Raw genomic sequence first — 26145 nt, forward strand, 5'->3', positions numbered from 1 at the left:
ACGCCGATCTGACGACCAAATAAAGTTCTGGACTTTCAGCAACGACCAGCGATATCACAGCAGGATCCAGATCGCTGCTGCGTGTCAAACACAACGATATCGCTATCCAGGACGCTGCAACGTCACAGATCGCTATCGTTATCGTTGTTAAGTCGCTTAATGTGACGGTACCTTTAGCCTGCAGGAGACCCTGCGTCGAGCCATTTTTAAAGACACCTGATGCTCAGGCCCTGCTGCGGCAGGTGTTTCACTGCAAAACAAACAACGCCTATAGGGGCAGCCCAGCCTTTGCATGGGCCCTTCGGAGCCCGCCTCCACATGGTCAGAGTTCTCGCCACCACGCGAGCCTGAGGAAGGCTGGCCAGGCGATGGGCCAAGCAGCGTCTACTGGCCACACCACCCTGGATACGCCCGATCTCGTCCGATCTCGGAAGCAAAGCAGGGCTGGGCTTGGACAGTACTTGGATGGGAGACCTCCTGGGAACACCAGGTGCTGTAGACAGTTTTGATGACATCTTGCTCGGCTAGTATAGAGCGGCTCCTTGCCAGACACCGACCTTAAGCAACCTAGAGGCTGGAAGCCCCAAGCCCCACAAGTCCGTGAAGAGAAAGGAAAGCACAAAAGGGCCTCTTGCTGAGCACTGGACTGGACTGGACTGGACTGGACAGGACAGGGCAGCCAGAGTGCAAAGTAGAAAAGCAGCAAGTGAGAGGCTTGTCTCTGCCTACGGCCACACCACCCTGAACACGCCCGATCTCGTCTGATCTCGGAAGCTAAGCAGGGTCGGTCCTGGTTAGTACTTGGATGGGAGACCGCCTGGGAATACCAGGTGCTGTAGGCTTTTGCTTTTTCCTTCCTTCCACCAGCAGGGGTCACTCTCCTCTATGCCTTTTTTCCATTCCCTTTCACAAGGGCACACATGCTTCTTTCTTCTTGTCATTTGCTTTCACTCTTGCGCTATTCCATCCTTGCAAAATGCCAGCATCCTTCTCATCACCGTGGGCCTCCAGCATTGTTGCTTATTTACTTTTAATACTAGGCTTCTTTTCAACAGGACCAGCGCCTCCTGCGGGCTTGGAAGCAACCGCCGGCAACCTGGTGGCCAGTTTACAGGCCGAAGCAAGCAGAACACCTTTGCAGGCAACACGACTCCCCTGAAGAGCAGCTCACAGTCACTCGCAACCATCTCACCCTCTTCCTTCATTCGCTCCTGGACGTCTCGATCCACCTCAAGTTGCTGCTCCAGCTTGCTCTTTCTGTCACGTCCCCCCCCCCCCAGATGAATGGTTAAAGGTACCGTCACATTAAGCGACGCTGCAGCGATATCGACAACGATGCCGATCGCTGCAGCGTCGCTGTGTGGTCGCTGGAGAGCTGTCACACAGACAGCTCTCCAGTGACCAACGATGCCGAAGTCCCCGGGTAACCAGGGTAAACATCGGGTTACTAAGCGCAGGGCCGCGCTTAGTAACCCGATGTTTACCCTGGTTACCAGTGTAAATGTAAAAAAAAAAAACAGTACATACTTACATTCCAGTGTCTGCCGCGTCCCCCGGCGTCCGCTTCCCTGCACTGAGTAATCGCCGGCCCTAAAGCACAGCGGTGACGTCACCGCTGTGCTTTGCTTTCCGGCCGGCACTGACACAGTCAGTGCAGAAAGCTATGAGCAGCAGCGCGGACGCCGGGGGACGTGACAGACATCAGAGGGTGAGTATGTAGTGTTTTTTTTTTACTTTTACAATGGTAACCAGGGTAAATATCGTGTTACTAAGCGCGGCCCTGCGCTTAGTAACTCGATATTTGCCCTGGTTACCATTGTAAAACATTGCTGGCATCGTTGCTTTTGCTGTCAAACACGACGATACACGCCGATCTGACGACCAAATAAAGTTCTGGACTTTCAGCAACGACCAGCGATATCACAGCAGGATCCAGATCGCTGCTGCGTGTCAAACACAACGATATCGCTATCCAGGACGCTGCAACGTCACAGATCGCTATCGTTATCGTTGTTAAGTCGCTTAATGTGACGGTACCTTTAGCCTGCAGGAGACCCTGCGTCGAGCCATTTTTAAAGACACCTGATGCTCAGGCCCTGCTGCGGCAGGTGTTTCACTGCAAAACAAACAACGCCTATAGGGGCAGCCCAGCCTTTGCATGGGCCCTTCGGAGCCCGCCTCCACATGGTCAGAGTTCTCGCCACCACGCGAGCCTGAGGAAGGCTGGCCAGGCGATGGGCCAAGCCGCGTCTACTGGCCACACCACCCTGGATACGCCCGATCTCGTCCGATCTCGGAAGCAAAGCAGGGCTGGGCTTGGACAGTACTTGGATGGGAGACCTCCTGGGAACACCAGGTGCTGTAGACAGTTTTGATGACATCTTGCTCGGCTAGTATAGAGCGGCTCCTTGCCAGACACCGACCTTAAGTAACCTAGAGGCTGGAAGCCCCAAGCCCCACAAGTCCGTGAAGAGAAAGGAAAGCACAAAAGGGCCTCTTGCTGAGCACTGGACTGGACAGGACAGGGCAGCCAGAGTGCAAAGTAGAAAAGCAGCAAGTGAGAGGCTTGTCTCTGCCTACGGCCACACCACCCTGAACACGCCCGATCTCGTCTGATCTCGGAAGCTAAGCAGGGTCAGGCCTGGTTAGTACTTGGATGGGAGACCGCCTGGGAATACCAGGTGCTGTAGGCTTTTGCTTTTTCCTTCCTTCCACCAGCAGGGGTCACTCTCCTCTATGCCTTTTTTCCATTCCCTTTCACAAGGGCACACATGCTTCTTTCTTCTTGTCATTTGCTTTCACTCTTGCGCTATTCCATCCTTGCAAAATGCCAGCATCCTTCTCATCACCGTGGGCCTCCAGCATTGTTGCTTATTTACTTTTAATACTAGGCTTCTTTTCAACAGGACCAGCGCCTCCTGCGGGCTTGGAAGCAACCGCCGGCAACCTGGTGGCCAGTTTACAGGCCGAAGCAAGCAGAACACCTTTGCAGGCAACACGACTCCCCTGAAGAGCAGCTCACAGTCACTCGCAACCATCTCACCCTCTTCCTTCATTCGCTCCTGGACGTCTCGATCCACCTCAAGTTGCTGCTCCAGCTTGCTCTTTCTGTCACGTCCCCCCCCCCCAGATGAATGGTTAAAGGTACCGTCACATTAAGCGACGCTGCAGCGATATCGACAACGATGCCGATCGCTGCAGCGTCGCTGTGTGGTCGCTGGAGAGCTGTCACACAGACAGCTCTCCAGTGACCAACGATGCCGAAGTCCCCGGGTAACCAGGGTAAACATCGGGTTACTAAGCGCAGGGCCGCGCTTAGTAACCCGATGTTTACCCTGGTTACCAGTGTAAATGTAAAAAAAAAAAAACAGTACATACTTACATTCCAGTGTCTGCCGCGTCCCCCGGCGTCCGCTTCCCTGCACTGTGTAAGCGCCGGCCCTAAAGCACAGCGGTGACGTCACCGCTGTGCTTTGCTTTCCGGCCGGCACTGACACAGTCAGTGCAGAAAGCAATGAGCAGCAGCGCGGACGCCGGGGGACGTGACAGACATCAGAGGGTGAGTATGTAGTGTTTTTTTTTTACTTTTACAATGGTAACCAGGGTAAATATCGGGTTACTAAGCGCGGCCCTGCGCTTAGTAACTCGATATTTGCCCTGGTTACCATTGTAAAACATTGCTGGCATCGTTGCTTTTGCTGTCAAACACGACGATACACGCCGATCTGACGACCAAATAAAGTTCTGGACTTTCAGCAACGACCAGCGATATCACAGCAGGATCCAGATCGCTGCTGCGTGTCAAACACAACGATATCGCTATCCAGGACGCTGCAACGTCACAGATCGCTATCGTTATCGTTGTTAAGTCGCTTAATGTGACGGTACCTTTAGCCTGCAGGAGACCCTGCGTCGAGCCATTTTTAAAGACACCTGATGCTCAGGCCCTGCTGCGGCAGGTGTTTCACTGCAAAACAAACAACGCCTATAGGGGCAGCCCAGCCTTTGCATGGGCCCTTCGGAGCCCGCCTCCACATGGTCAGAGTTCTCGCCACCACGCGAGCCTGAGGAAGGCTGGCCAGGCGATGGGCCAAGCAGCGTCTACTGGCCACACCACCCTGGATACGCCCGATCTCGTCCGATCTCGGAAGCAAAGCAGGGCTGGGCTTGGACAGTACTTGGATGGGAGACCTCCTGGGAACACCAGGTGCTGTAGACAGTTTTGATGACATCTTGCTCGGCTAGTATAGAGCGGCTCCTTGCCAGACACCGACCTTAAGCAACCTAGAGGCTGGAAGCCCCAAGCCCCACAAGTCCGTGAAGAGAAAGGAAAGCACAAAAGGGCCTCTTGCTGAGCACTGGACTGGACAGGACAGGGCAGCCAGAGTGCAAAGTAGAAAAGCAGCAAGTGAGAGGCTTGTCTCTGCCTACGGCCACACCACCCTGAACACGCCCGATCTCGTCTGATCTCGGAAGCTAAGCAGGGTCAGGCCTGGTTAGTACTTGAATGGGAGACCGCCTGGGAATACCAGGTGCTGTAGGCTTTTGCTTTTTCCTTCCTTCCACCAGCAGGGGTCACTCTCCTCTATGCCTTTTTTCCATTCCCTTTCACAAGGGCACACATGCTTCTTTCTTCTTGTCATTTGCTTTCACTCTTGCGCTATTCCATCCTTGCAAAATGCCAGCATCCTTCTCATCACCGTGGGCCTCCAGCATTGTTGCTTATTTACTTTTAATACTAGGCTTCTTTTCAACAGGACCAGCGCCTCCTGCGGGCTTGGAAGCAACCGCCGGCAACCTGGTGGCCAGTTTACAGGCCGAAGCAAGCAGAACACCTTTGCAGGCAACACGACTCCCCTGAAGAGCAGCTCACAGTCACTCGCAACCATCTCACCCTCTTCCTTCATTCGCTCCTGGACGTCTCGATCCACCTCAAGTTGCTGCTCCAGCTTGCTCTTTCTGTCACGTCCCCCCCCCCCAGATGAATGGTTAAAGGTACCGTCACATTAAGCGACGCTGCAGCGATATCGACAACGATGCCGATCGCTGCAGCGTCGCTGTGTGGTCGCTGGAGAGCTGTCACACAGACAGCTCTCCAGTGACCAACGATGCCGAAGTCCCCGGGTAACCAGGGTAAACATCGGGTTACTAAGCGCAGGGCCGCGCTTAGTAACCCGATGTTTACCCTGGTTACCAGTGTAAATGTAAAAAAAAAAAACAGTACATACTTACATTCCAGTGTCTGCCGCGTCCCCCGGCGTCCGCTTCCCTGCACTGAGTAATCGCCGGCCCTAAAGCACAGCGGTGACGTCACCGCTGTGCTTTGCTTTCCGGCCGGCACTGACACAGTCAGTGCAGAAAGCTATGAGCAGCAGCGCGGACGCCGGGGGACGTGACAGACATCAGAGGGTGAGTATGTAGTGTTTTTTTTTTACTTTTACAATGGTAACCAGGGTAAATATCGTGTTACTAAGCGCGGCCCTGCGCTTAGTAACTCGATATTTGCCCTGGTTACCATTGTAAAACATTGCTGGCATCGTTGCTTTTGCTGTCAAACACGACGATACACGCCGATCTGACGACCAAATAAAGTTCTGGACTTTCAGCAACGACCAGCGATATCACAGCAGGATCCAGATCGCTGCTGCGTGTCAAACACAACGATATCGCTATCCAGGACGCTGCAACGTCACAGATCGCTATCGTTATCGTTGTTAAGTCGCTTAATGTGACGGTACCTTTAGCCTGCAGGAGACCCTGCGTCGAGCCATTTTTAAAGACACCTGATGCTCAGGCCCTGCTGCGGCAGGTGTTTCACTGCAAAACAAACAACGCCTATAGGGGCAGCCCAGCCTTTGCATGGGCCCTTCGGAGCCCGCCTCCACATGGTCAGAGTTCTCGCCACCACGCGAGCCTGAGGAAGGCTGGCCAGGCGATGGGCCAAGCCGCGTCTACCGGCCACACCACCCTGGATACGCCCGATCTCGGAAGCAAAGCAGGGCTGGGCTTGGACAGTACTTGGATGGGAGACCTCCTGGGTACACCAGGTGCTGTAGACAGTTTTGATGACATCTTGCTCGGCTAGTATAGAGCGGCTCCTTGCCAGACACCGACCTTAAGTAACCTAGAGGCTGGAAGCCCCAAGCCCCACAAGTCCGTGAAGAGAAAGGAAAGCACAAAAGGGCCTCTTGCTGAGCACTGGACTGGACAGGACAGGGCAGCCAGAGTGCAAAGTAGAAAAGCAGCAAGTGAGAGGCTTGTCCCTGCCTACGGCCACACCACCCTGAACACGTCTGATCTCGGAAGCTAAGCAGGGTCGGGCCTGGTTAGTACTTGGATGGGAGACCGCCTGGGAATACCAGGTGCTGTAGGCTTTTGCTTTTTCCTTCCTTCCACCAGCAGGGGTCACTCTCCTCTATGCCTTTTTTCCATTCCCTTTCACAAGGGCACACATGCTTCTTTCTTCTTGTCATTTGCTTTCACTCTTGCGCTATTCCATCCTTGCAAACTGCCAGCATCCTTCTCATCACCGTGGGCCTCCAGCATTGTTGCTTATTTACTTTTAATACTAGGCTTCTTTTCAACAGGACCAGCGCCTCCTGCGGGCTTGGAAGCAACCGCCGGCAACCTGGTGGCCAGTTTACAGGCCGAAGCAAGCAGAACACCTTTGCAGGCAACACGACTCCCCTGAAGAGCAGCTCACAGTCACTCGCAACCATCTCACCCTCTTCCTTCATTCGCTCCTGGACGTCTCGATCCACCTCAAGTTGCTGCTCCAGCTTGCTCTTTCTGTCACGTCCCCCCCCCCAGATGAATGGTTAAAGGTACCGTCACATTAAGCGACGCTGCAGCGATATCGACAACGATGCCGATCGCTGCAGCGTCGCTGTGTGGTCGCTGGAGAGCTGTCACACAGACAGCTCTCCAGTGACCAACGATGCCGAAGTCCCCGGGTAACCAGGGTAAACATCGGGTTACTAAGCGCAGGGCCGCGCTTAGTAACCCGATGTTTACCCTGGTTACCAGTGTAAATGTAAAAAAAAAAAAACAGTACATACTTACATTCCAGTGTCTGCCGCGTCCCCCGGCGTCCGCTTCCCTGCACTGTGTAAGCGCCGGCCCTAAAGCACAGCGGTGACGTCACCGCTGTGCTTTGCTTTCCGGCCGGCACTGACACAGTCAGTGCAGAAAGCTATGAGCAGCAGCGCGGACGCCGGGGGACGTGACAGACATCAGAGGGTGAGTATGTAGTGGGTTTTTTTTTACTTTTACAATGGTAACCAGGGTAAATATCGGGTTACTAAGCGCGGCCCTGCGCTTAGTAACTCGATATTTGCCCTGGTTACCATTGTAAAACATTGCTGGCATCGTTGCTTTTGCTGTCAAACACGACGATACACGCCGATCTGACGACCAAATAAAGTTCTGGACTTTCAGCAACGACCAGCGATATCACAGCAGGATCCAGATCGCTGCTGCGTGTCAAACACAACGATATCGCTATCCAGGACGCTGCAACGTCACAGATCGCTATCGTTATCGTTGTTAAGTCGCTTAATGTGACGGTACCTTTAGCCTGCAGGAGACCCTGCGTCGAGCCATTTTTAAAGACACCTGATGCTCAGGCCCTGCTGCGGCAGGTGTTTCACTGCAAAACAAACAACGCCTATAGGGGCAGCCCAGCCTTTGCATGGGCCCTTCGGAGCCCGCCTCCACATGGTCAGAGTTCTCGCCACCACGCGAGCCTGAGGAAGGCTGGCCAGGCGATGGGCCAAGCAGCGTCTACTGGCCACACCACCCTGGATACGTCTGATCTCGGAAGCAAAGCAGGGCTGGGCTTGGACAGTACTTGGATGGGAGACCTCCTGGGAACACCAGGTGCTGTAGACAGTTTTGATGACATCTTGCTCGGCTAGTATAGAGCGGCTCCTTGCCAGACACCGACCTTAAGTAACCTAGAGGCTGGAAGCCCCAAGCCCCACAAGTCCGTGAAGAGAAAGGAAAGCACAAAAGGGCCTCTTGCTGAGCACTGGACTGGACAGGACAGGGCAGCCAGAGTGCAAAGTAGAAAAGCAGCAAGTGAGAGGCTTGTCTCTGCCTACGGCCACTCCACCCTGAACACGCCCGATCTCGTCTGATCTCAGAAGCTAAGCAGGGTCGGGCCTGGTTAGTACTTGGATGGGAGACCGCCTGGGAATACCAGGTGCTGTAGGCTTTTGCTTTTTCCTTCCTTCCACCAGCAGGGGTCACTCTCCTCTATGCCTTTTTTCCATTCCCTTTCACAAGGGCACACATGCTTCTTTCTTCTTGTCATTTGCTTTCACTCTTGCGCTATTCCATCCTTGCAAAATGCCAGCATCCTTCTCATCACCGTGGGCCTCCAGCATTGTTGCTTATTTACTTTTAATACTAGGCTTCTTTTCAACAGGACCAGCGCCTCCTGCGGGCTTGGAAGCAACCGCCGGCAACCTGGTGGCCAGTTTACAGGCCGAAGCAAGCAGAACACCTTTGCAGGCAACACGACTCCCCTGAAGAGCAGCTCACAGTCACTCGCAACCATCTCACCCTCTTCCTTCATTCGCTCCTGGACGTCTCGATCCACCTCAAGTTGCTGCTCCAGCTTGCTCTTTCTGTCACGTCCCCCCCCCCCCAGATGAATGGTTAAAGGTACCGTCACATTAAGCGACGCTGCAGCGATATCGACAACGATGCCGATCGCTGCAGCGTCGCTGTGTGGTCGCTGGAGAGCTGTCACACAGACAGCTCTCCAGTGACCAACGATGCCGAAGTCCCCGGGTAACCAGGGTAAACATCGGGTTACTAAGCGCAGGGCCGCGCTTAGTAACCCGATGTTTACCCTGGTTACCAGTGTAAATGTAAAAAAAAAAAAACAGTACATACTTACATTCCAGTGTCTGCCGCGTCCCCCGGCGTCCGCTTCCCTGCACTGTGTAAGCGCCGGCCCTAAAGCACAGCGGTGACGTCACCGCTGTGCTTTGCTTTCCGGCCGGCACTGACACAGTCAGTGCAGAAAGCTATGAGCAGCAGCGCGGACGCCGGGGGACGTGACAGACATCAGAGGGTGAGTATGTAGTGTTTTTTTTTTACTTTTACAATGGTAACCAGGGTAAATATCGTGTTACTAAGCGCGGCCCTGCGCTTAGTAACTCGATATTTGCCCTGGTTACCATTGTAAAACATTGCTGGCATCGTTGCTTTTGCTGTCAAACACGACGATACACGCCGATCTGACGACCAAATAAAGTTCTGGACTTTCAGCAACGACCAGCGATATCACAGCAGGATCCAGATCGCTGCTGCATGTCAAACACAACGATATCGCTATCCAGGACGCTGCAACGTCACAGATCGCTATCGTTATCGTTGTTAAGTCGCTTAATGTGACGGTACCTTTAGCCTGCAGGAGACCCTGCGTCGAGCCATTTTTAAAGACACCTGATGCTCAGGCCCTGCTGCGGCAGGTGTTTCACTGCAAAACAAACAACGCCTATAGGGGCAGCCCAGCCTTTGCATGGGCCCTTCGGAGCCCGCCTCCACATGGTCAGAGTTCTCGCCACCACGCGAGCCTGAGGAAGGCTGGCCAGGCGATGGGCCAAGCAGCGTCTACTGGCCACACCACCCTGGATACGCCCGATCTCGTCCGATCTCGGAAGCAAAGCAGGGCTGGGCTTGGACAGTACTTGGATGGGAGACCTCCTGGGAACACCAGGTGCTGTAGACAGTTTTGATGACATCTTGCTCGGCTAGTATAGAGCGGCTCCTTGCCAGACACCGACCTTAAGCAACCTAGAGGCTGGAAGCCCCAAGCCCCACAAGTCCGTGAAGAGAAAGGAAAGCACAAAAAAGCCTCTTGCTGAGCACTGGACTGGACAGGACAGGGCAGCCAGAGTGCAAAGTAGAAAAGCAGCAAGTGAGAGGCTTGTCTCTGCCTACGGCCACACCACCCTGAACACGCCCGATCTCGTCTGATCTCGGAAGCTAAGCAGGGTCGGGCCTGGTTAGTACTTGGATGGGAGACCGCCTGGGAATACCAGGTGCTGTAGGCTTTTGCTTTTTCCTTCCTTCCACCAGCAGGGGTCACTCTCCTCTATGCCTTTTTTCCATTCCCTTTCACAAGGGCACACATGCTTCTTTCTTCTTGTCATTTGCTTTCACTCTTGCGCTATTCCATCCTTGCAAAATGCCAGCATCCTTCTCATCACCGTGGGCCTCCAGCATTGTTGCTTATTTACTTTTAATACTAGGCTTCTTTTCAACAGGACCAGCGCCTCCTGCGGGCTTGGAAGCAACCGCCGGCAACCTGGTGGCCAGTTTACAGGCCGAAGCAAGCAGAACACCTTTGCAGGCAACACGACTCCCCTGAAGAGCAGCTCACAGTCACTCGCAACCATCTCACCCTCTTCCTTCATTCGCTCCTGGACGTCTCGATCCACCTCAAGTTGCTGCTCCAGCTTGCTCTTTCTGTCACGTCCCCCCCCCCCAGATGAATGGTTAAAGGTACCGTCACATTAAGCGACGCTGCAGCGATATCGACAACGATGCCGATCGCTGCAGCGTCGCTGTGTGGTCGCTGGAGAGCTGTCACACAGACAGCTCTCCAGTGACCAACGATGCCGAAGTCCCCGGGTAACCAGGGTAAACATCGGGTTACTAAGCGCAGGGCCGCGCTTAGTAACCCGATGTTTACCCTGGTTACCAGTGTAAATGTAAAAAAAAAAAAACAGTACATACTTACATTCCAGTGTCTGCCGCGTCCCCCGGCGTCCGCTTCCCTGCACTGTGTAAGCGCCGGCCCTAAAGCACAGCGGTGACGTCACCGCTGTGCTTTGCTTTCCGGCCGGCACTGACACAGTCAGTGCAGAAAGCTATGAGCAGCAGCGCGGACGCCGGGGGACGTGACAGACATCAGAGGGTGAGTATGTAGTGTTTTTTTTTTACTTTTACAATGGTAACCAGGGTAAATATCGGGTTACTAAGCGCGGCCCTGCGCTTAGTAACTCGATATTTGCCCTGGTTACCATTGTAAAACATTGCTGGCATCGTTGCTTTTGCTGTCAAACACGACGATACACGCCGATCTGACGACCAAATAAAGTTCTGGACTTTCAGCAACGACCAGCGATATCACAGCAGGATCCAGATCGCTGCTGCGTGTCAAACACAACGATATCGCTATCCAGGACGCTGCAACGTCACAGATCGCTATCGTTATCGTTGTTAAGTCGCTTAATGTGACGTTACCTTTAGCCTGCAGGAGACCCTGCGTCGAGCCATTTTTAAAGACACCTGATGCTCAGGCCCTGCTGCGGCAGGTGTTTCACTGCAAAACAAACAACGCCTATAGGGGCAGCCCAGCCTTTGCATGGGCCCTTCGGAGCCCGCCTCCACATGGTCAGAGTTCTCGCCACCACGCGAGCCTGAGGAAGGCTGGCCAGGCGATGGGCCAAGCAGCGTCTACTGGCCACACCACCCTGGATACGCCCGATCTCGTCCGATCTCGGAAGCAAAGCAGGGCTGGGCTTGGACAGTACTTGGATGGGAGACCTCCTGGGAACACCAGGTGCTGTAGACAGTTTTGATGACATCTTGCTCGGCTAGTATAGAGCGGCTCCTTGCCAGACACCGACCTTAAGCAACCTAGAGGCTGGAAGCCCCAAGCCCCACAAGTCCGTGAAGAGAAAGGAAAGCACAAAAGGGCCTCTTGCTGAGCACTGGACTGGACAGGACAGGGCAGCCAGAGTGCAAAGTAGAAAAGCAGCAAGTGAGAGGCTTGTCTCTGCCTACGGCCACACCACCCTGAACACGCCCGATCTCGTCTGATCTCGGAAGCTAAGCAGGGTCGGGCCTGGTTAGTACTTGGATGGGAGACCGCCTGGGAATACCAGGTGCTGTAGGCTTTTGCTTTTTCCTTCCTTCCACCAGCAGGGGTCACTCTCCTCTATGCCTTTTTTCCATTCCCTTTCACAAGGGCACACATGCTTCTTTCTTCTTGTCATTTGCTTTCACTCTTGCGCTATTCCATCCTTGCAAAATGCCAGCATCCTTCTCATCACCGTGGGCCTCCAGCATTGTTGCTTATTTACTTTTAATACTAGGCTTCTTTTCAACAGGACCAGCGCCTCCTGCGGGCTTGGAAGCAACCGCCGGCAACCTGGTGGCCAGTTTACAGGCCGAAGCAAGCAGAACACCTTTGCAGGCAACACGACTCCCCTGAAGAGCAGCTCACAGTCACTCGCAACCATCTCACCCTCTTCCTTCATTCGCTCCTGGACGTCTCGATCCACCTCAAGTTGCTGCTCCAGCTTGCTCTTTCTGTCACGTCCCCCCCCCCCAGATGAATGGTTAAAGGTACCGTCACATTAAGCGACGCTGCAGCGATATCGACAACGATGCCGATCGCTGCAGCGTCGCTGTGTGGTCGCTGGAGAGCTGTCACACAGACAGCTCTCCAGTGACCAACGATGCCGAAGTCCCCGGGTAACCAGGGTAAACATCGGGTTACTAAGCGCAGGGCCGCGCTTAGTAACCCGATGTTTACCCTGGTTACCAGTGTAAATGTAAAAAAAAAAAAACAGTACATACTTACATTCCAGTGTCTGCCGCGTCCCCCGGCGTCCGCTTCCCTGCACTGTGTAAGCGCCGGCCCTAAAGCACAGCGGTGACGTCACCGCTGTGCTTTGCTTTCCGGCCGGCACTGACACAGTCAGTGCAGAAAGCTATGAGCAGCAGCGCGGACGCCGGGGGACGTGACAGACATCAGAGGGTGAGTATGTAGTGTTTTTTTTTTACTTTTACAATGGTAACCAGGGTAAATATCGGGTTACTAAGCGCGGCCCTGCGCTTAGTAACTCGATATTTGCCCTGGTTACCATTGTAAAACATTGCTGGCATCGTTGCTTTTGCTGTCAAACACGACGATACACGCCGATCTGACGACCAAATAAAGTTCTGGACTTTCAGCAACGACCAGCGATATCACAGCAGGATCCAGATCGCTGCTGCGTGTCAAACACAACGATATCGCTATCCAGGACGCTGCAACGTCACAGATCGCTATCGTTATCGTTGTTAAGTCGCTTAATGTGACGGTACCTTTAGCCTGCAGGAGACCCTGCGTCGAGCCATTTTTAAAGACACCTGATGCTCAGGCCCTGCTGCGGCAGGTGTTTCACTGCAAAACAAACAACGCCTATAGGGGCAGCCCAGCCTTTGCATGGGCCCTTCGGAGCCCGCCTCCACATGGTCAGAGTTCTCGCCACCACGCGAGCCTGAGGAAGGCTGGCCAGGCGATGGGCCAAGCAGCGTCTACTGGCCACACCACCCTGGATACGCCCGATCTCGTCCGATCTCGGAAGCAAAGCAGGGCTGGGCTTGGACAGTACTTGGATGGGAGACCTCCTGGGAACACCAGGTGCTGTAGACAGTTTTGATGACATCTTGCTCGGCTAGTATAGAGCGGCTCCTTGCCAGACACCGACCTTAAGCAACCTAGAGGCTGGAAGCCCCAAGCCCCACAAGTCCGTGAAGAGAAAGGAAAGCACAAAAGGGCCTCTTGCTGAGCACTGGACTGGACAGGACAGGGCAGCCAGAGTGCAAAGTAGAAAAGCAGCAAGTGAGAGGCTTGTCTCTGCCTACGGCCACACCACCCTGAACACGCCCGATCTCGTCTGATCTCGGAAGCTAAGCAGGGTCGGGCCTGGTTAGTACTTGGATGGGAGACCGCCTGGGAATACCAGGTGCTGTAGGCTTTTGCTTTTTCCTTCCTTCCACCAGCAGGGGTCACTCTCCTCTATGCCTTTTTTCCATTCCCTTTCACAAGGGCACACATGCTTCTTTCTTCTTGTCATTTGCTTTCACTCTTGCGCTATTCCATCCTTGCAAAATGCCAGCATCCTTCTCATCACCGTGGGCCTCCAGCATTGTTGCTTATTTACTTTTAATACTAGGCTTCTTTTCAACAGGACCAGCGCCTCCTGCGGGCTTGGAAGCAACCGCCGGCAACCTGGTGGCCAGTTTACAGGCCGAAGCAAGCAGAACACCTTTGCAGGCAACACGACTCCCCTGAAGAGCAGCTCACAGTCACTCGCAACCATCTCACCCTCTTCCTTCATTCGCTCCTGGACGTCTCGATCCACCTCAAGTTGCTGCTCCAGCTTGCTCTTTCTGTCACGTCCCCCCCCCCCAGATGAATGGTTAAAGGTACCGTCACATTAAGCGACGCTGCAGCGATATCGACAACGATGCCGATCGCTGCAGCGTCGCTGTGTGGTCGCTGGAGAGCTGTCACACAGACAGCTCTCCAGTGACCAACGATGCCGAAGTCCCCGGGTAACCAGGGTAAACATCGGGTTACTAAGCGCAGGGCCGCGCTTAGTAACCCGATGTTTACCCTGGTTACCAGTGTAAATGTAAAAAAAAAAAAACAGTACATACTTACATTCCAGTGTCTGCCGCGTCCCCCGGCGTCCGCTTCCCTGCACTGTGTAAGCGCCGGCCCTAAAGCACAGCGGTGACGTCACCGCTGTGCTTTGCTTTCCGGCCGGCACTGACACAGTCAGTGCAGAAAGCTATGAGCAGCAGCGCGGACGCCGGGGGACGTGACAGACATCAGAGGGTGAGTATGTAGTGTTTTTTTTTTACTTTTACAATGGTAACCAGGGTAAATATCGGGTTACTAAGCGCGGCCCTGCGCTTAGTAACTCGATATTTGCCCTGGTTACCATTGTAAAACATTGCTGGCATCGTTGCTTTTGCTGTCAAACACGACGATACACGCCGATCTGACGACCAAATAAAGTTCTGGACTTTCAGCAACGACCAGCGATATCACAGCAGGATCCAGATCGCTGCTGCGTGTCAAACACAACGATATCGCTATCCAGGACGCTGCAACGTCACAGATCGCTATCGTTATCGTTGTTAAGTCGCTTAATGTGACGGTACCTTTAGCCTGCAGGAGACCCTGCGTCGAGCCATTTTTAAAGACACCTGATGCTCAGGCCCTGCTGCGGCAGGTGTTTCACTGCAAAACAAACAACGCCTATAGGGGCAGCCCAGCCTTTGCATGGGCCCTTCGGAGCCCGCCTCCACATGGTCAGAGTTCTCGCCACCACGCGAGCCTGAGGAAGGCTGGCCAGGCGATGGGCCAAGCAGCGTCTACTGGCCACACCACCCTGGATACGCCCGATCTCGTCCGATCTCGGAAGCAAAGCAGGGCTGGGCTTGGACAGTACTTGGATGGGAGACCTCCTGGGAACACCAGGTGCTGTAGACAGTTTTGATGACATCTTGCTCGGCTAGTATAGAGCGGCTCCTTGCCAGACACCGACCTTAAGCAACCTAGAGGCTGGAAGCCCCAAGCCCCACAAGTCCGTGAAGAGAAAGGAAAGCACAAAAGGGCCTCTTGCTGAGCACTGGACTGGACAGGACAGGGCAGCCAGAGTGCAAAGTAGAAAAGCAGCAAGTGAGAGGCTTGTCTCTGCCTACGGCCACACCACCCTGAACACGCCCGATCTCGTCTGATCTCGGAAGCTAAGCAGGGTCGGGCCTGGTTAGTACTTGGATGGGAGACCGCCTGGGAATACCAGGTGCTGTAGGCTTTTGCTTTTTCCTTCCTTCCACCAGCAGGGGTCACTCTCCTCTATGCCTTTTTTCCATTCCCTTTCACAAGGGCACACATGCTTCTTTCTTCTTGTCATTTGCTTTCACTCTTGCGCTATTCCATCCTTGCAAAATGCCAGCATCCTTCTCATCACCGTGGGCCTCCAGCATTGTTGCTTATTTACTTTTAATACTAGGCTTCTTTTCAACAGGACCAGCGCCTCCTGCGGGCTTGGAAGCAACCGCCGGCAACCTGGTGGCCAGTTTACAGGCCGAAGCAAGCAGAACACCTTTGCAGGCAACACGACTCCCCTGAAGAGCAGCTCACAGTCACTCGCAACCATCTCACCCTCTTCCTTCATTCGCTCCTGGACGTCTCGATCCACCTCAAGTTGCTGCTCCAGCTTGCTCTTTCTGTCACGTCCCCCCCCCCCAGATGAATGGTTAAAGGTACCGTCACATTAAGCGACGCTGCAGCGATATCGACAACGATGCCGATCGCTGCAGCGTCGCTGTGTGGTCGCTGGAGAGCTGTCACACAGACAGCTCTCCAGTGACCAACGATGCCGAAGTCCCCGGGTAACCAGGGTAAACATCGGGTTACTAAGCGCAGGGCCGCGCTTAGTAACCCGATGTTTACCCTGGTTACCAGTGTAAATGTAAAAAAAAAAAAACAGTACATACTTACATTCCAGTGTCTGCCGCGTCCCCCGGCGTCCGCTTCCCTGCACTGTGTAAGCGCCGGCCCTAAAGCACAGCGGTGACGTCACCGCTGTGCTTTGCTTTCCGGCCGGCACTGACACAGTCAGTGCAGAAAGCTATGAGCAGCAGCGCGGACGCCGGGGGACGTGACAGACATCAGAGGGTGAGTATGTAGTGTTTTTTTTTTACTTTTACAATGGTAACCAGGGTAAATATCGTGTTACTAAGCGCGGCCCTGCGCTTAGTAACTCGATATTTGCCCTGGTTACCATTGTAAAACATTGCTGGCATCGTTGCTTTTGCTGTCAAACACGACGATACACGCCGATCTGACGACCAAATAAAGTTCTGGACTTTCAGCAACGACCAGCGATATCACAGCAGGATCCAGATCGCTGCTGCGTGTCAAACACAACGATATCGCTATCCAGGACGCTGCAACGTCACAGATCGCTATCGTTATCGTTGTTAAGTCGCTTAATGTGACGGTACCTTTAGCCTGCAGGAGACCCTGCGTCGAGCCATTTTTAAAGACACCTGATGCTCAGGCCCTGCTGCGGCAGGTGTTTCACTGCAAAACAAACAACGCCTATAGGGGCAGCCCAGCCTTTGCATGGGCCCTTCGGAGCCCGCCTCCACATGGTCAGAGTTCTCGCCACCACGCGAGCCTGAGGAAGGCTGGCCAGGCGATGGGCCAAGCAGCGTCTACTGGCCACACCACCCTGGATACGCCCGATCTCGTCCGATCTCGGAAGCAAAGCAGGGCTGGGCTTGGACAGTACTTGGATGGGAGACCTCCTGGGAACACCAGGTGCTGTAGACAGTTTTGATGACATCTTGCTCGGCTAGTATAGAGCGGCTCCTTGCCAGACACCGACCTTAAGCAACCTAGAGGCTGGAAGCCCCAAGCCCCACAAGTCCGTGAAGAGAAAGGAAAGCACAAAAGGGCCTCTTGCTGAGCACTGGACTGGACTGGACTGGACTGGACAGGACAGGGCAGCCAGAGTGCAAAGTAGAAAAGCAGCAAGTGAGAGGCTTGTCTCTGCCTACGGCCACACCACCCTGAACACGCCCGATCTCGTCTGATCTCGGAAGCTAAGCAGGGTCGGGCCTGGTTAGTACTTGGATGGGAGACCGCCTGGGAATACCAGGTGCTGTAGGCTTTTGCTTTTTCCTTCCTTCCACCAGCAGGGGTCACTCTCCTCTATGCCTTTTTTCCATTCCCTTTCACAAGGGCACACATGCTTCTTTCTTCTTGTCATTTGCTTTCACTCTTGCGCTATTCCATCCTTGCAAAATGCCAGCATCCTTCTCATCACCGTGGGCCTCCAGCATTGTTGCTTATTTACTTTTAATACTAGGCTTCTTTTCAACAGGACCAGCGCCTCCTGCGGGCTTGGAAGCAACCGCCGGCAACCTGGTGGCCAGTTTACAGGCCGAAGCAAGCAGAACACCTTTGCAGGCAACACGACTCCCCTGAAGAGCAGCTCACAGTCACTCGCAACCATCTCACCCTCTTCCTTCATTCGCTCCTGGACGTCTCGATCCACCTCAAGTTGCTGCTCCAGCTTGCTCTTTCTGTCACGTCCCCCCCCCCCAGATGAATGGTTAAAGGTACCGTCACATTAAGCGACGCTGCAGCGATATCGACAACGATGCCGATCGCTGCAGCGTCGCTGTGTGGTCGCTGGAGAGCTGTCACACAGACAGCTCTCCAGTGACCAACGATGCCGAAGTCCCCGGGTAACCAGGGTAAACATCGGGTTACTAAGCGCAGGGCCGCGCTTAGTAACCCGATGTTTACCCTGGTTACCAGTGTAAATGTAAAAAAAAAAAAACAGTACATACTTACATTCCAGTGTCTGCCGCGTCCCCCGGCGTCCGCTTCCCTGCACTGTGTAAGCGCCGGCCCTAAAGCACAGCGGTGACGTCACCGCTGTGCTTTGCTTTCCGGCCGGCACTGACACAGTCAGTGCAGAAAGCTATGAGCAGCAGCGCGGACGCCGGGGGACGTGACAGACATCAGAGGGTGAGTATGTAGTGTTTTTTTTTTACTTTTACAATGGTAACCAGGGTAAATATCGGGTTACTAAGCGCGGCCCTGCGCTTAGTAACTCGATATTTGCCCTGGTTACCATTGTAAAACATTGCTGGCATCGTTGCTTTTGCTGTCAAACACGACGATACACGCCGATCTGACGACCAAATAAAGTTCTGGACTTTCAGCAACGACCAGCGATATCACAGCAGGATCCAGATCGCTGCTGCGTGTCAAACACAACGATATCGCTATCCAGGACGCTGCAACGTCACAGATCGCTATCGTTATCGTTGTTAAGTCGCTTAATGTGACGGTACCTTTAGCCTGCAGGAGACCCTGCGTCGAGCCATTTTTAAAGACACCTGATGCTCAGGCCCTGCTGCGGCAGGTGTTTCACTGCAAAACAAACAACGCCTATAGGGGCAGCCCAGCCTTTGCATGGGCCCTTCGGAGCCCGCCTCCACATGGTCAGAGTTCTCGCCACCACGCGAGCCTGAGGAAGGCTGGCCAGGCGATGGGCCAAGCAGCGTCTACTGGCCACACCACCCTGGATACGCCCGATCTCGTCCGATCTCGGAAGCAAAGCAGGGCTGGGCTTGGACAGTACTTGGATGGGAGACCTCCTGGGAACACCAGGTGCTGTAGACAGTTTTGATGACATCTTGCTCGGCTAGTATAGAGCGGCTCCTTGCCAGACACCGACCTTAAGCAACCTAGAGGCTGGAAGCCCCAAGCCCCACAAGTCCGTGAAGAGAAAGGAAAGCACAAAAGGGCCTCTTGCTGAGCACTGGACTGGACAGGACAGGGCAGCCAGAGTGCAAAGTAGAAAAGCAGCAAGTGAGAGGCTTGTCTCTGCCTACGGCCACACCACCCTGAACACGCCCGATCTCGTCTGATCTCGGAAGCTAAGCAGGGTCGGGCCTGGTTAGTACTTGGATGGGAGACCGCCTGGGAATACCAGGTGCTGTAGGCTTTTGCTTTTTCCTTCCTTCCACCAGCAGGGGTCACTCTCCTCTATGCCTTTTTTCCATTCCCTTTCACAAGGGCACACATGCTTCTTTCTTCTTGTCATTTGCTTTCACTCTTGCGCTATTCCATCCTTGCAAAATGCCAGCATCCTTCTCATCACCGTGGGCCTCCAGCATTGTTGCTTATTTACTTTTAATACTACGCTTCTTTTCAACAGGACCAGCGCCTCCTGCGGGCTTGGAAGCAACCGCCGGCAACCTGGTGGCCAGTTTACAGGCCGAAGCAAGCAGAACACCTTTGCAGGCAACACGACTCCCCTGAAGAGCAGCTCACAGTCACTCGCAACCATCTCACCCTCTTCCTTCATTCGCTCCTGGACGTCTCGATCCACCTCAAGTTGCTGCTCCAGCTTGCTCTTTCTGTCACGTCCCCCCCCCCCCAGATGAATGGTTAAAGGTACCGTCACATTAAGCGACGCTGCAGCGATATCGACAACGATGCCGATCGCTGCAGCGTCGCTGTGTGGTCGCTGGAGAGCTGTCACACAGACAGCTCTCCAGTGACCAACGATGCCGAAGTCCCCGGGTAACCAGGGTAAACATCGGGTTACTAAGCGCAGGGCCGCGCTTAGTAACCCGATGTTTACCCTGGTTACCAGTGTAAATGTAAAAAAAGAAAAACAGTACATACTTACATTCCAGTGTCTGCCGCGTCCCCCGGCGTCCGCTTCCCTGCACTGTGTAAGCGCCGGCCCTAAAGCACAGCGGTGACGTCACCGCTGTGCTTTGCTTTCCGGCCGGCACTGACACAGTCAGTGCAGAAAGCTATGAGCAGCAGCGCGGACGCCGGGGGACGTGACAGACATCAGAGGGTGAGTATGTAGTGTTTTTTTTTTACTTTTACAATGGTAACCAGGGTAAATATCGGGTTACTAAGCGCGGCCCTGCGCTTAGTAACTCGATATTTGCCCTGGTTACCATTGTAAAACATTGCTGGCATCGTTGCTTTTGCTGTCAAACACGACGATACACGCCGATCTGACGACCAAATAAAGTTCTGGACTTTCAGCAACGACCAGCGATATCACAGCAGGATCCAGATCGCTGCTGCGTGTCAAACACAACGATATCGCTATCCAGGACGCTGCAACGTCACAGATCGCTATCGTTATCGTTGTTAAGTCGCTTAATGTGACGGTACCTTTAGCCTGCAGGAGACCCTGCGTCGAGCCATTTTTAAAGACACCTGATGCTCAGGCCCTGCTGCGGCAGGTGTTTCACTGCAAAACAAACAACGCCTATAGGGGCAGCCCAGCCTTTGCATGGGCCCTTCGGAGCCCGCCTCCACATGGTCAGAGTTCTCGCCACCACGCGAGCCTGAGGAAGGCTGGCCAGGCGATGGGCCAAGCAGCGTCTACTGGCCACACCACCCTGGATACGCCCGATCTCGTCCGATCTCGGAAGCAAAGCAGGGCTGGGCTTGGACAGTACTTGGATGGGAGACCTCCTGGGAACACCAGGTGCTGTAGACAGTTTTGATGACATCTTGCTCGGCTAGTATAGAGCGGCTCCTTGCCAGACACCGACCTTAAGCAACCTAGAGGCTGGAAGCCCCAAGCCCCACAAGTCCGTGAAGAGAAAGGAAAGCACAAAAGGGCCTCTTGCTGAGCACTGGACTGGACAGGACAGGGCAGCCAGAGTGCAAAGTAGAAAAGCAGCAAGTGAGAGGCTTGTCTCTGCCTACGGCCACACCACCCTGAACACGCCCGATCTCGTCTGATCTCGGAAGCTAAGCAGGGTCGGGCCTGGTTAGTACTTGGATGGGAGACCGCCTGGGAATACCAGGTGCTGTAGGCTTTTGCTTTTTCCTTCCTTCCACCAGCAGGGGTCACTCTCCTCTATGCCTTTTTTCCATTCCCTTTCACAAGGGCACACATGCTTCTTTCTTCTTGTCATTTGCTTTCACTCTTGCGCTATTCCATCCTTGCAAAATGCCAGCATCCTTCTCATCACCGTGGGCCTCCAGCATTGTTGCTTATTTACTTTTAATACTACGCTTCTTTTCAACAGGACCAGCGCCTCCTGCGGGCTTGGAAGCAACCGCCGGCAACCTGGTGGCCAGTTTACAGGCCGAAGCAAGCAGAACACCTTTGCAGGCAACACGACTCCCCTGAAGAGCAGCTCACAGTCACTCGCAACCATCTCACCCTCTTCCTTCATTCGCTCCTGGACGTCTCGATCCACCTCAAGTTGCTGCTCCAGCTTGCTCTTTCTGTCACGTCCCCCCCCCCCCAGATGAATGGTTAAAGGTACCGTCACATTAAGCGACGCTGCAGCGATATCGACAACGATGCCGATCGCTGCAGCGTCGCTGTGTGGTCGCTGGAGAGCTGTCACACAGACAGCTCTCCAGTGACCAACGATGCCGAAGTCCCCGGGTAACCAGGGTAAACATCGGGTTACTAAGCGCAGGGCCGCGCTTAGTAACCCGATGTTTACCCTGGTTACCAGTGTAAATGTAAAAAAAGAAAAACAGTACATACTTACATTCCAGTGTCTGCCGCGTCCCCCGGCGTCCGCTTCCCTGCACTGTGTAAGCGCCGGCCCTAAAGCACAGCGGTGACGTCACCGCTGTGCTTTGCTTTCCGGCCGGCACTGACACAGTCAGTGCAGAAAGCTATGAGCAGCAGCGCGGACGCCGGGGGACGTGACAGACATCAGAGGGTGAGTATGTAGTGTTTTTTTTTTACTTTTACAATGGTAACCAGGGTAAATATCGGGTTACTAAGCGCGGCCCTGCGCTTAGTAACTCGATATTTGCCCTGGTTACCATTGTAAAACATTGCTGGCATCGTTGCTTTTGCTGTCAAACACGACGATACACGCCGATCTGACGACCAAATAAAGTTCTGGACTTTCAGCAACGACCAGCGATATCACAGCAGGATCCAGATCGCTGCTGCGTGTCAAACACAACGATATCGCTATCCAGGACGCTGCAACGTCACAGATCGCTATCGTTATCGTTGTTAAGTCGCTTAATGTGACGGTACCTTTAGCCTGCAGGAGACCCTGCGTCGAGCCATTTTTAAAGACACCTGATGCTCAGGCCCTGCTGCGGCAGGTGTTTCACTGCAAAACAAACAACGCCTATAGGGGCAGCCCAGCCTTTGCATGGGCCCTTCGGAGCCCGCCTCCACATGGTCAGAGTTCTCGCCACCACGCGAGCCTGAGGAAGGCTGGCCAGGCGATGGGCCAAGCAGCGTCTACTGGCCACACCACCCTGGATACGCCCGATCTCGTCCGATCTCGGAAGCAAAGCAGGGCTGGGCTTGGACAGTACTTGGATGGGAGACCTCCTGGGAACACCAGGTGCTGTAGACAGTTTTGATGACATCTTGCTCGGCTAGTATAGAGCGGCTCCTTGCCAGACACCGACCTTAAGCAACCTAGAGGCTGGAAGCCCCAAGCCCCACAAGTCCGTGAAGAGAAAGGAAAGCACAAAAGGGCCTCTTGCTGAGCACTGGACTGGACAGGACAGGGCAGCCAGAGTGCAAAGTAGAAAAGCAGCAAGTGAGAGGCTTGTCTCTGCCTACGGCCACACCACCCTGAACACGCCCGATCTCGTCTGATCTCGGAAGCTAAGCAGGGTCGGGCCTGGTTAGTACTTGGATGGGAGACCGCCTGGGAATACCAGGTGCTGTAGGCTTTTGCTTTTTCCTTCCTTCCACCAGCAGGGGTCACTCTCCTCTATGCCTTTTTTCCATTCCCTTTCACAAGGGCACACATGCTTCTTTCTTCTTGTCATTTGCTTTCACTCTTGCGCTATTCCATCCTTGCAAAATGCCAGCATCCTTCTCATCACCGTGGGCCTCCAGCATTGTTGCTTATTTACTTTTAATACTAGGCTTCTTTTCAACAGGACCAGCGCCTCCTGCGGGCTTGGAAGCAACCGCCGGCAACCTGGTGGCCAGTTTACAGGCCGAAGCAAGCAGAACACCTTTGCAGGCAACACGACTCCCCTGAAGAGCAGCTCACAGTCACTCGCAACCATCTCACCCTCTTCCTTCATTCGCTCCTGGACGTCTCGATCCACCTCAAGTTGCTGCTCCAGCTTGCTCTTTCTGTCACGTCCCCCCCCCCCCCAGATGAATGGTTAAAGGTACCGTCACATTAAGCGACGCTGCAGCGATATCGACAACGATGCCGATCGCTGCAGCGTCGCTGTGTGGTCGCTGGAGAGCTGTCACACAGACAGCTCTCCAGTGACCAACGATGCCGAAGTCCCCGGGTAACCAGGGTAAACATCGGGTTACTAAGCGCAGGGCCGCGCTTAGTAACCCGATGTTTACCCTGGTTACCAGTGTAAATGTAAAAAAAAAAAAACAGTACATACTTACATTCCAGTGTCTGCCGCGTCCCCCGGCGTCCGCTTCCCTGCACTGTGTAAGCGCCGGCCCTAAAGCACAGCGGTGACGTCACCGCTGTGCTTTGCTTTCCGGCCGGCACTGACACAGTCAGTGCAGAAAGCTATGAGCAGCAGCGCGGACGCCGGGGGACGTGACAGACATCAGAGGGTGAGTATGTAGTGTTTTTTTTTTACTTTTACAATGGTAACCAGGGTAAATATCGTGTTACTAAGCGCGGCCCTGCGCTTAGTAACTCGATATTTGCCCTGGTTACCATTGTAAAACATTGCTGGCATCGTTGCTTTTGCTGTCAAACACGACGATACACGCCGATCTGACGACCAAATAAAGTTCTGGACTTTCAGCAACGACCAGCGATATCACAGCAGGATCCAGATCGCTGCTGCGTGTCAAACACAACGATATCGCTATCCAGGACGCTGCAACGTCACAGATCGCTATCGTTATCGTTGTTAAGTCGCTTAATGTGACGGTACCTTTAGCCTGCAGGAGACCCTGCGTCGAGCCATTTTTAAAGACACCTGATGCTCAGGCCCTGCTGCGGCAGGTGTTTCACTGCAAAACAAACAACGCCTATAGGGGCAGCCCAGCCTTTGCATGGGCCCTTCGGAGCCCGCCTCCACATGGTCAGAGTTCTCGCCACCACGCGAGCCTGAGGAAGGCTGGCCAGGCGATGGGCCAAGCAGCGTCTACTGGCCACACCACCCTGGATACGCCCGATCTCGTCCGATCTCGGAAGCAAAGCAGGGCTGGGCTTGGACAGTACTTGGATGGGAGACCTCCTGGGAACACCAGGTGCTGTAGACAGTTTTGATGACATCTTGCTCGGCTAGTATAGAGCGGCTCCTTGCCAGACACCGACCTTAAGCAACCTAGAGGCTGGAAGCCCCAAGCCCCACAAGTCCGTGAAGAGAAAGGAAAGCACAAAAGGGCCTCTTGCTGAGCACTGGACTGGACAGGACAGGGCAGCCAGAGTGCAAAGTAGAAAAGCAGCAAGTGAGAGGCTTGTCTCTGCCTACGGCCACACCACCCTGAACACGCCCGATCTCGTCTGATCTCGGAAGCTAAGCAGGGTCGGGCCTGGTTAGTACTTGGATGGGAGACCGCCTGGGAATACCAGGTGCTGTAGGCTTTTGCTTTTTCCTTCCTTCCACCAGCAGGGGTCACTCTACTCTATGCCTTTTTTCCATTCCCTTTCACAAGGGCACACATGCTTCTTTCTTCTTGTCATTTGCTTTCACTCTTGCGCTATTCCATCCTTGCAAAATGCCAGCATCCTTCTCATCACCGTGGGCCTCCAGCATTGTTGCTTATTTACTTACTTCTTTTCAACAGGACCAGCGCCTCCTGCGGGCTTGGAAGCAACCGCCGGCAACCTGGTGGCCAGTTTACAGGCCGAAGCAAGCAGAACACCTTTGCAGGCAACACGACTCCCCTGAAGAGCAGCTCACAGTCACTCGCAACCATCTCACCCTCTTCCTTCATTCGCTCCTGGACGTCTCGATCCACCTCAAGTTGCTGCTCCAGCTTGCTCTTTCTGTCACGTCCCCCCCCCCCAGATGAATGGTTAAAGGTACCGTCACATTAAGCGACGCTGCAGCGATATCGACAACGATGCCGATCGCTGCAGCGTCGCTGTGTGGTCGCTGGAGAGCTGTCACACAGACAGCTCTCCAGTGACCAACGATGCCGAAGTCCCCGGGTAACCAGGGTAAACATCGGGTTACTAAGCGCAGGGCCGCGCTTAGTAACCCGATGTTTACCCTGGTTACCAGTGTAAATGTAAAAAAAAAAAACAGTACATACTTACATTCCAGTGTCTGCCGCGTCCCCCGGCGTCCGCTTCCCTGCACTGAGTAATCGCCGGCCCTAAAGCACAGCGGTGACGTCACCGCTGTGCTTTGCTTTCCGGCCGGCACTGACACAGTCAGTGCAGAAAGCTATGAGCAGCAGCGCGGACGCCGGGGGACGTGACAGACATCAGAGGGTGAGTATGTAGTGTTTTTTTTTTACTTTTACAATGGTAACCAGGGTAAATATCGTGTTACTAAGCGCGGCCCTGCGCTTAGTAACTCGATATTTGCCCTGGTTACCATTGTAAAACATTGCTGGCATCGTTGCTTTTGCTGTCAAACACGACGATACACGCCGATCTGACGACCAAATAAAGTTCTGGACTTTCAGCAACGACCAGCGATATCACAGCAGGATCCAGATCGCTGCTGCGTGTCAAACACAACGATATCGCTATCCAGGACGCTGCAACGTCACAGATCGCTATCGTTATCGTTGTTAAGTCGCTTAATGTGACGGTACCTTTAGCCTGCAGGAGACCCTGCGTCGAGCCATTTTTAAAGACACCTGATGCTCAGGCCCTGCTGCG

General features: G+C 54.0%; 25 non-coding genes and 3 pseudogenes across 25 annotated transcripts; all 28 read left to right on the top strand.

The window, feature by feature from the left end:
• The first annotated feature begins 382 nt into the window (after positions 1–382).
• LOC143783857 (5S ribosomal RNA) lies at positions 383–502 on the top strand. The gene has a single exon (XR_013217522.1). It is a non-coding gene; the product is annotated as a 5S ribosomal RNA (ribosomal RNA).
• A 221-nt stretch (positions 503–723) lies between these two features.
• On the top strand, positions 724–842 carry LOC143783798 (5S ribosomal RNA). Its single transcript, XR_013217466.1, has one exon. It is a non-coding gene; the product is annotated as a 5S ribosomal RNA (ribosomal RNA).
• A 1406-nt stretch (positions 843–2248) lies between these two features.
• On the top strand, positions 2249–2368 carry LOC143783858 (5S ribosomal RNA). Its single transcript, XR_013217523.1, has one exon. It is a non-coding gene; the product is annotated as a 5S ribosomal RNA (ribosomal RNA).
• A 206-nt stretch (positions 2369–2574) lies between these two features.
• On the top strand, positions 2575–2693 carry LOC143783807 (5S ribosomal RNA). Its single transcript, XR_013217475.1, has one exon. It is a non-coding gene; the product is annotated as a 5S ribosomal RNA (ribosomal RNA).
• A 1406-nt stretch (positions 2694–4099) lies between these two features.
• LOC143783859 (5S ribosomal RNA) lies at positions 4100–4219 on the top strand. Its single transcript, XR_013217524.1, has one exon. It is a non-coding gene; the product is annotated as a 5S ribosomal RNA (ribosomal RNA).
• Positions 4220–4425: 206 nt separating this feature from the next.
• Positions 4426–4544, top strand: LOC143783813 (5S ribosomal RNA). Its single transcript, XR_013217481.1, has one exon. It is a non-coding gene; the product is annotated as a 5S ribosomal RNA (ribosomal RNA).
• A 1405-nt stretch (positions 4545–5949) lies between these two features.
• Positions 5950–6059, top strand: LOC143784069 (5S ribosomal RNA; annotated as a pseudogene).
• A 206-nt stretch (positions 6060–6265) lies between these two features.
• LOC143784052 (5S ribosomal RNA) lies at positions 6266–6374 on the top strand (annotated as a pseudogene).
• A 1406-nt stretch (positions 6375–7780) lies between these two features.
• On the top strand, positions 7781–7890 carry LOC143784073 (5S ribosomal RNA; annotated as a pseudogene).
• Positions 7891–8096: 206 nt separating this feature from the next.
• Positions 8097–8215, top strand: LOC143783816 (5S ribosomal RNA). The gene has a single exon (XR_013217484.1). It is a non-coding gene; the product is annotated as a 5S ribosomal RNA (ribosomal RNA).
• Positions 8216–9622: 1407 nt separating this feature from the next.
• Positions 9623–9742, top strand: LOC143783860 (5S ribosomal RNA). The gene has a single exon (XR_013217525.1). It is a non-coding gene; the product is annotated as a 5S ribosomal RNA (ribosomal RNA).
• A 206-nt stretch (positions 9743–9948) lies between these two features.
• Positions 9949–10067, top strand: LOC143783877 (5S ribosomal RNA). The gene has a single exon (XR_013217541.1). It is a non-coding gene; the product is annotated as a 5S ribosomal RNA (ribosomal RNA).
• A 1406-nt stretch (positions 10068–11473) lies between these two features.
• On the top strand, positions 11474–11593 carry LOC143783861 (5S ribosomal RNA). Its single transcript, XR_013217526.1, has one exon. It is a non-coding gene; the product is annotated as a 5S ribosomal RNA (ribosomal RNA).
• Positions 11594–11799: 206 nt separating this feature from the next.
• Positions 11800–11918, top strand: LOC143783888 (5S ribosomal RNA). The gene has a single exon (XR_013217552.1). It is a non-coding gene; the product is annotated as a 5S ribosomal RNA (ribosomal RNA).
• A 1406-nt stretch (positions 11919–13324) lies between these two features.
• LOC143783862 (5S ribosomal RNA) lies at positions 13325–13444 on the top strand. Its single transcript, XR_013217527.1, has one exon. It is a non-coding gene; the product is annotated as a 5S ribosomal RNA (ribosomal RNA).
• Positions 13445–13650: 206 nt separating this feature from the next.
• Positions 13651–13769, top strand: LOC143783900 (5S ribosomal RNA). The gene has a single exon (XR_013217564.1). It is a non-coding gene; the product is annotated as a 5S ribosomal RNA (ribosomal RNA).
• Positions 13770–15175: 1406 nt separating this feature from the next.
• LOC143783863 (5S ribosomal RNA) lies at positions 15176–15295 on the top strand. Its single transcript, XR_013217528.1, has one exon. It is a non-coding gene; the product is annotated as a 5S ribosomal RNA (ribosomal RNA).
• A 206-nt stretch (positions 15296–15501) lies between these two features.
• LOC143783912 (5S ribosomal RNA) lies at positions 15502–15620 on the top strand. Its single transcript, XR_013217575.1, has one exon. It is a non-coding gene; the product is annotated as a 5S ribosomal RNA (ribosomal RNA).
• A 1406-nt stretch (positions 15621–17026) lies between these two features.
• LOC143783864 (5S ribosomal RNA) lies at positions 17027–17146 on the top strand. The gene has a single exon (XR_013217529.1). It is a non-coding gene; the product is annotated as a 5S ribosomal RNA (ribosomal RNA).
• A 221-nt stretch (positions 17147–17367) lies between these two features.
• LOC143783923 (5S ribosomal RNA) lies at positions 17368–17486 on the top strand. The gene has a single exon (XR_013217586.1). It is a non-coding gene; the product is annotated as a 5S ribosomal RNA (ribosomal RNA).
• A 1406-nt stretch (positions 17487–18892) lies between these two features.
• Positions 18893–19012, top strand: LOC143783866 (5S ribosomal RNA). Its single transcript, XR_013217531.1, has one exon. It is a non-coding gene; the product is annotated as a 5S ribosomal RNA (ribosomal RNA).
• Positions 19013–19218: 206 nt separating this feature from the next.
• Positions 19219–19337, top strand: LOC143783935 (5S ribosomal RNA). Its single transcript, XR_013217597.1, has one exon. It is a non-coding gene; the product is annotated as a 5S ribosomal RNA (ribosomal RNA).
• Positions 19338–20744: 1407 nt separating this feature from the next.
• Positions 20745–20864, top strand: LOC143783867 (5S ribosomal RNA). The gene has a single exon (XR_013217532.1). It is a non-coding gene; the product is annotated as a 5S ribosomal RNA (ribosomal RNA).
• Positions 20865–21070: 206 nt separating this feature from the next.
• Positions 21071–21189, top strand: LOC143783946 (5S ribosomal RNA). Its single transcript, XR_013217608.1, has one exon. It is a non-coding gene; the product is annotated as a 5S ribosomal RNA (ribosomal RNA).
• A 1407-nt stretch (positions 21190–22596) lies between these two features.
• LOC143783868 (5S ribosomal RNA) lies at positions 22597–22716 on the top strand. The gene has a single exon (XR_013217533.1). It is a non-coding gene; the product is annotated as a 5S ribosomal RNA (ribosomal RNA).
• A 206-nt stretch (positions 22717–22922) lies between these two features.
• LOC143783958 (5S ribosomal RNA) lies at positions 22923–23041 on the top strand. Its single transcript, XR_013217619.1, has one exon. It is a non-coding gene; the product is annotated as a 5S ribosomal RNA (ribosomal RNA).
• Positions 23042–24449: 1408 nt separating this feature from the next.
• LOC143783869 (5S ribosomal RNA) lies at positions 24450–24569 on the top strand. The gene has a single exon (XR_013217534.1). It is a non-coding gene; the product is annotated as a 5S ribosomal RNA (ribosomal RNA).
• Positions 24570–24775: 206 nt separating this feature from the next.
• LOC143783970 (5S ribosomal RNA) lies at positions 24776–24894 on the top strand. Its single transcript, XR_013217630.1, has one exon. It is a non-coding gene; the product is annotated as a 5S ribosomal RNA (ribosomal RNA).
• The last annotated feature ends 1251 nt before the right edge of the window (positions 24895–26145 follow it).

This window comes from Ranitomeya variabilis, chromosome 6 (assembly GCF_051348905.1).
Source record: "Ranitomeya variabilis isolate aRanVar5 chromosome 6, aRanVar5.hap1, whole genome shotgun sequence".
Taxonomy (NCBI): Eukaryota; Metazoa; Chordata; class Amphibia; order Anura; family Dendrobatidae; genus Ranitomeya; species Ranitomeya variabilis.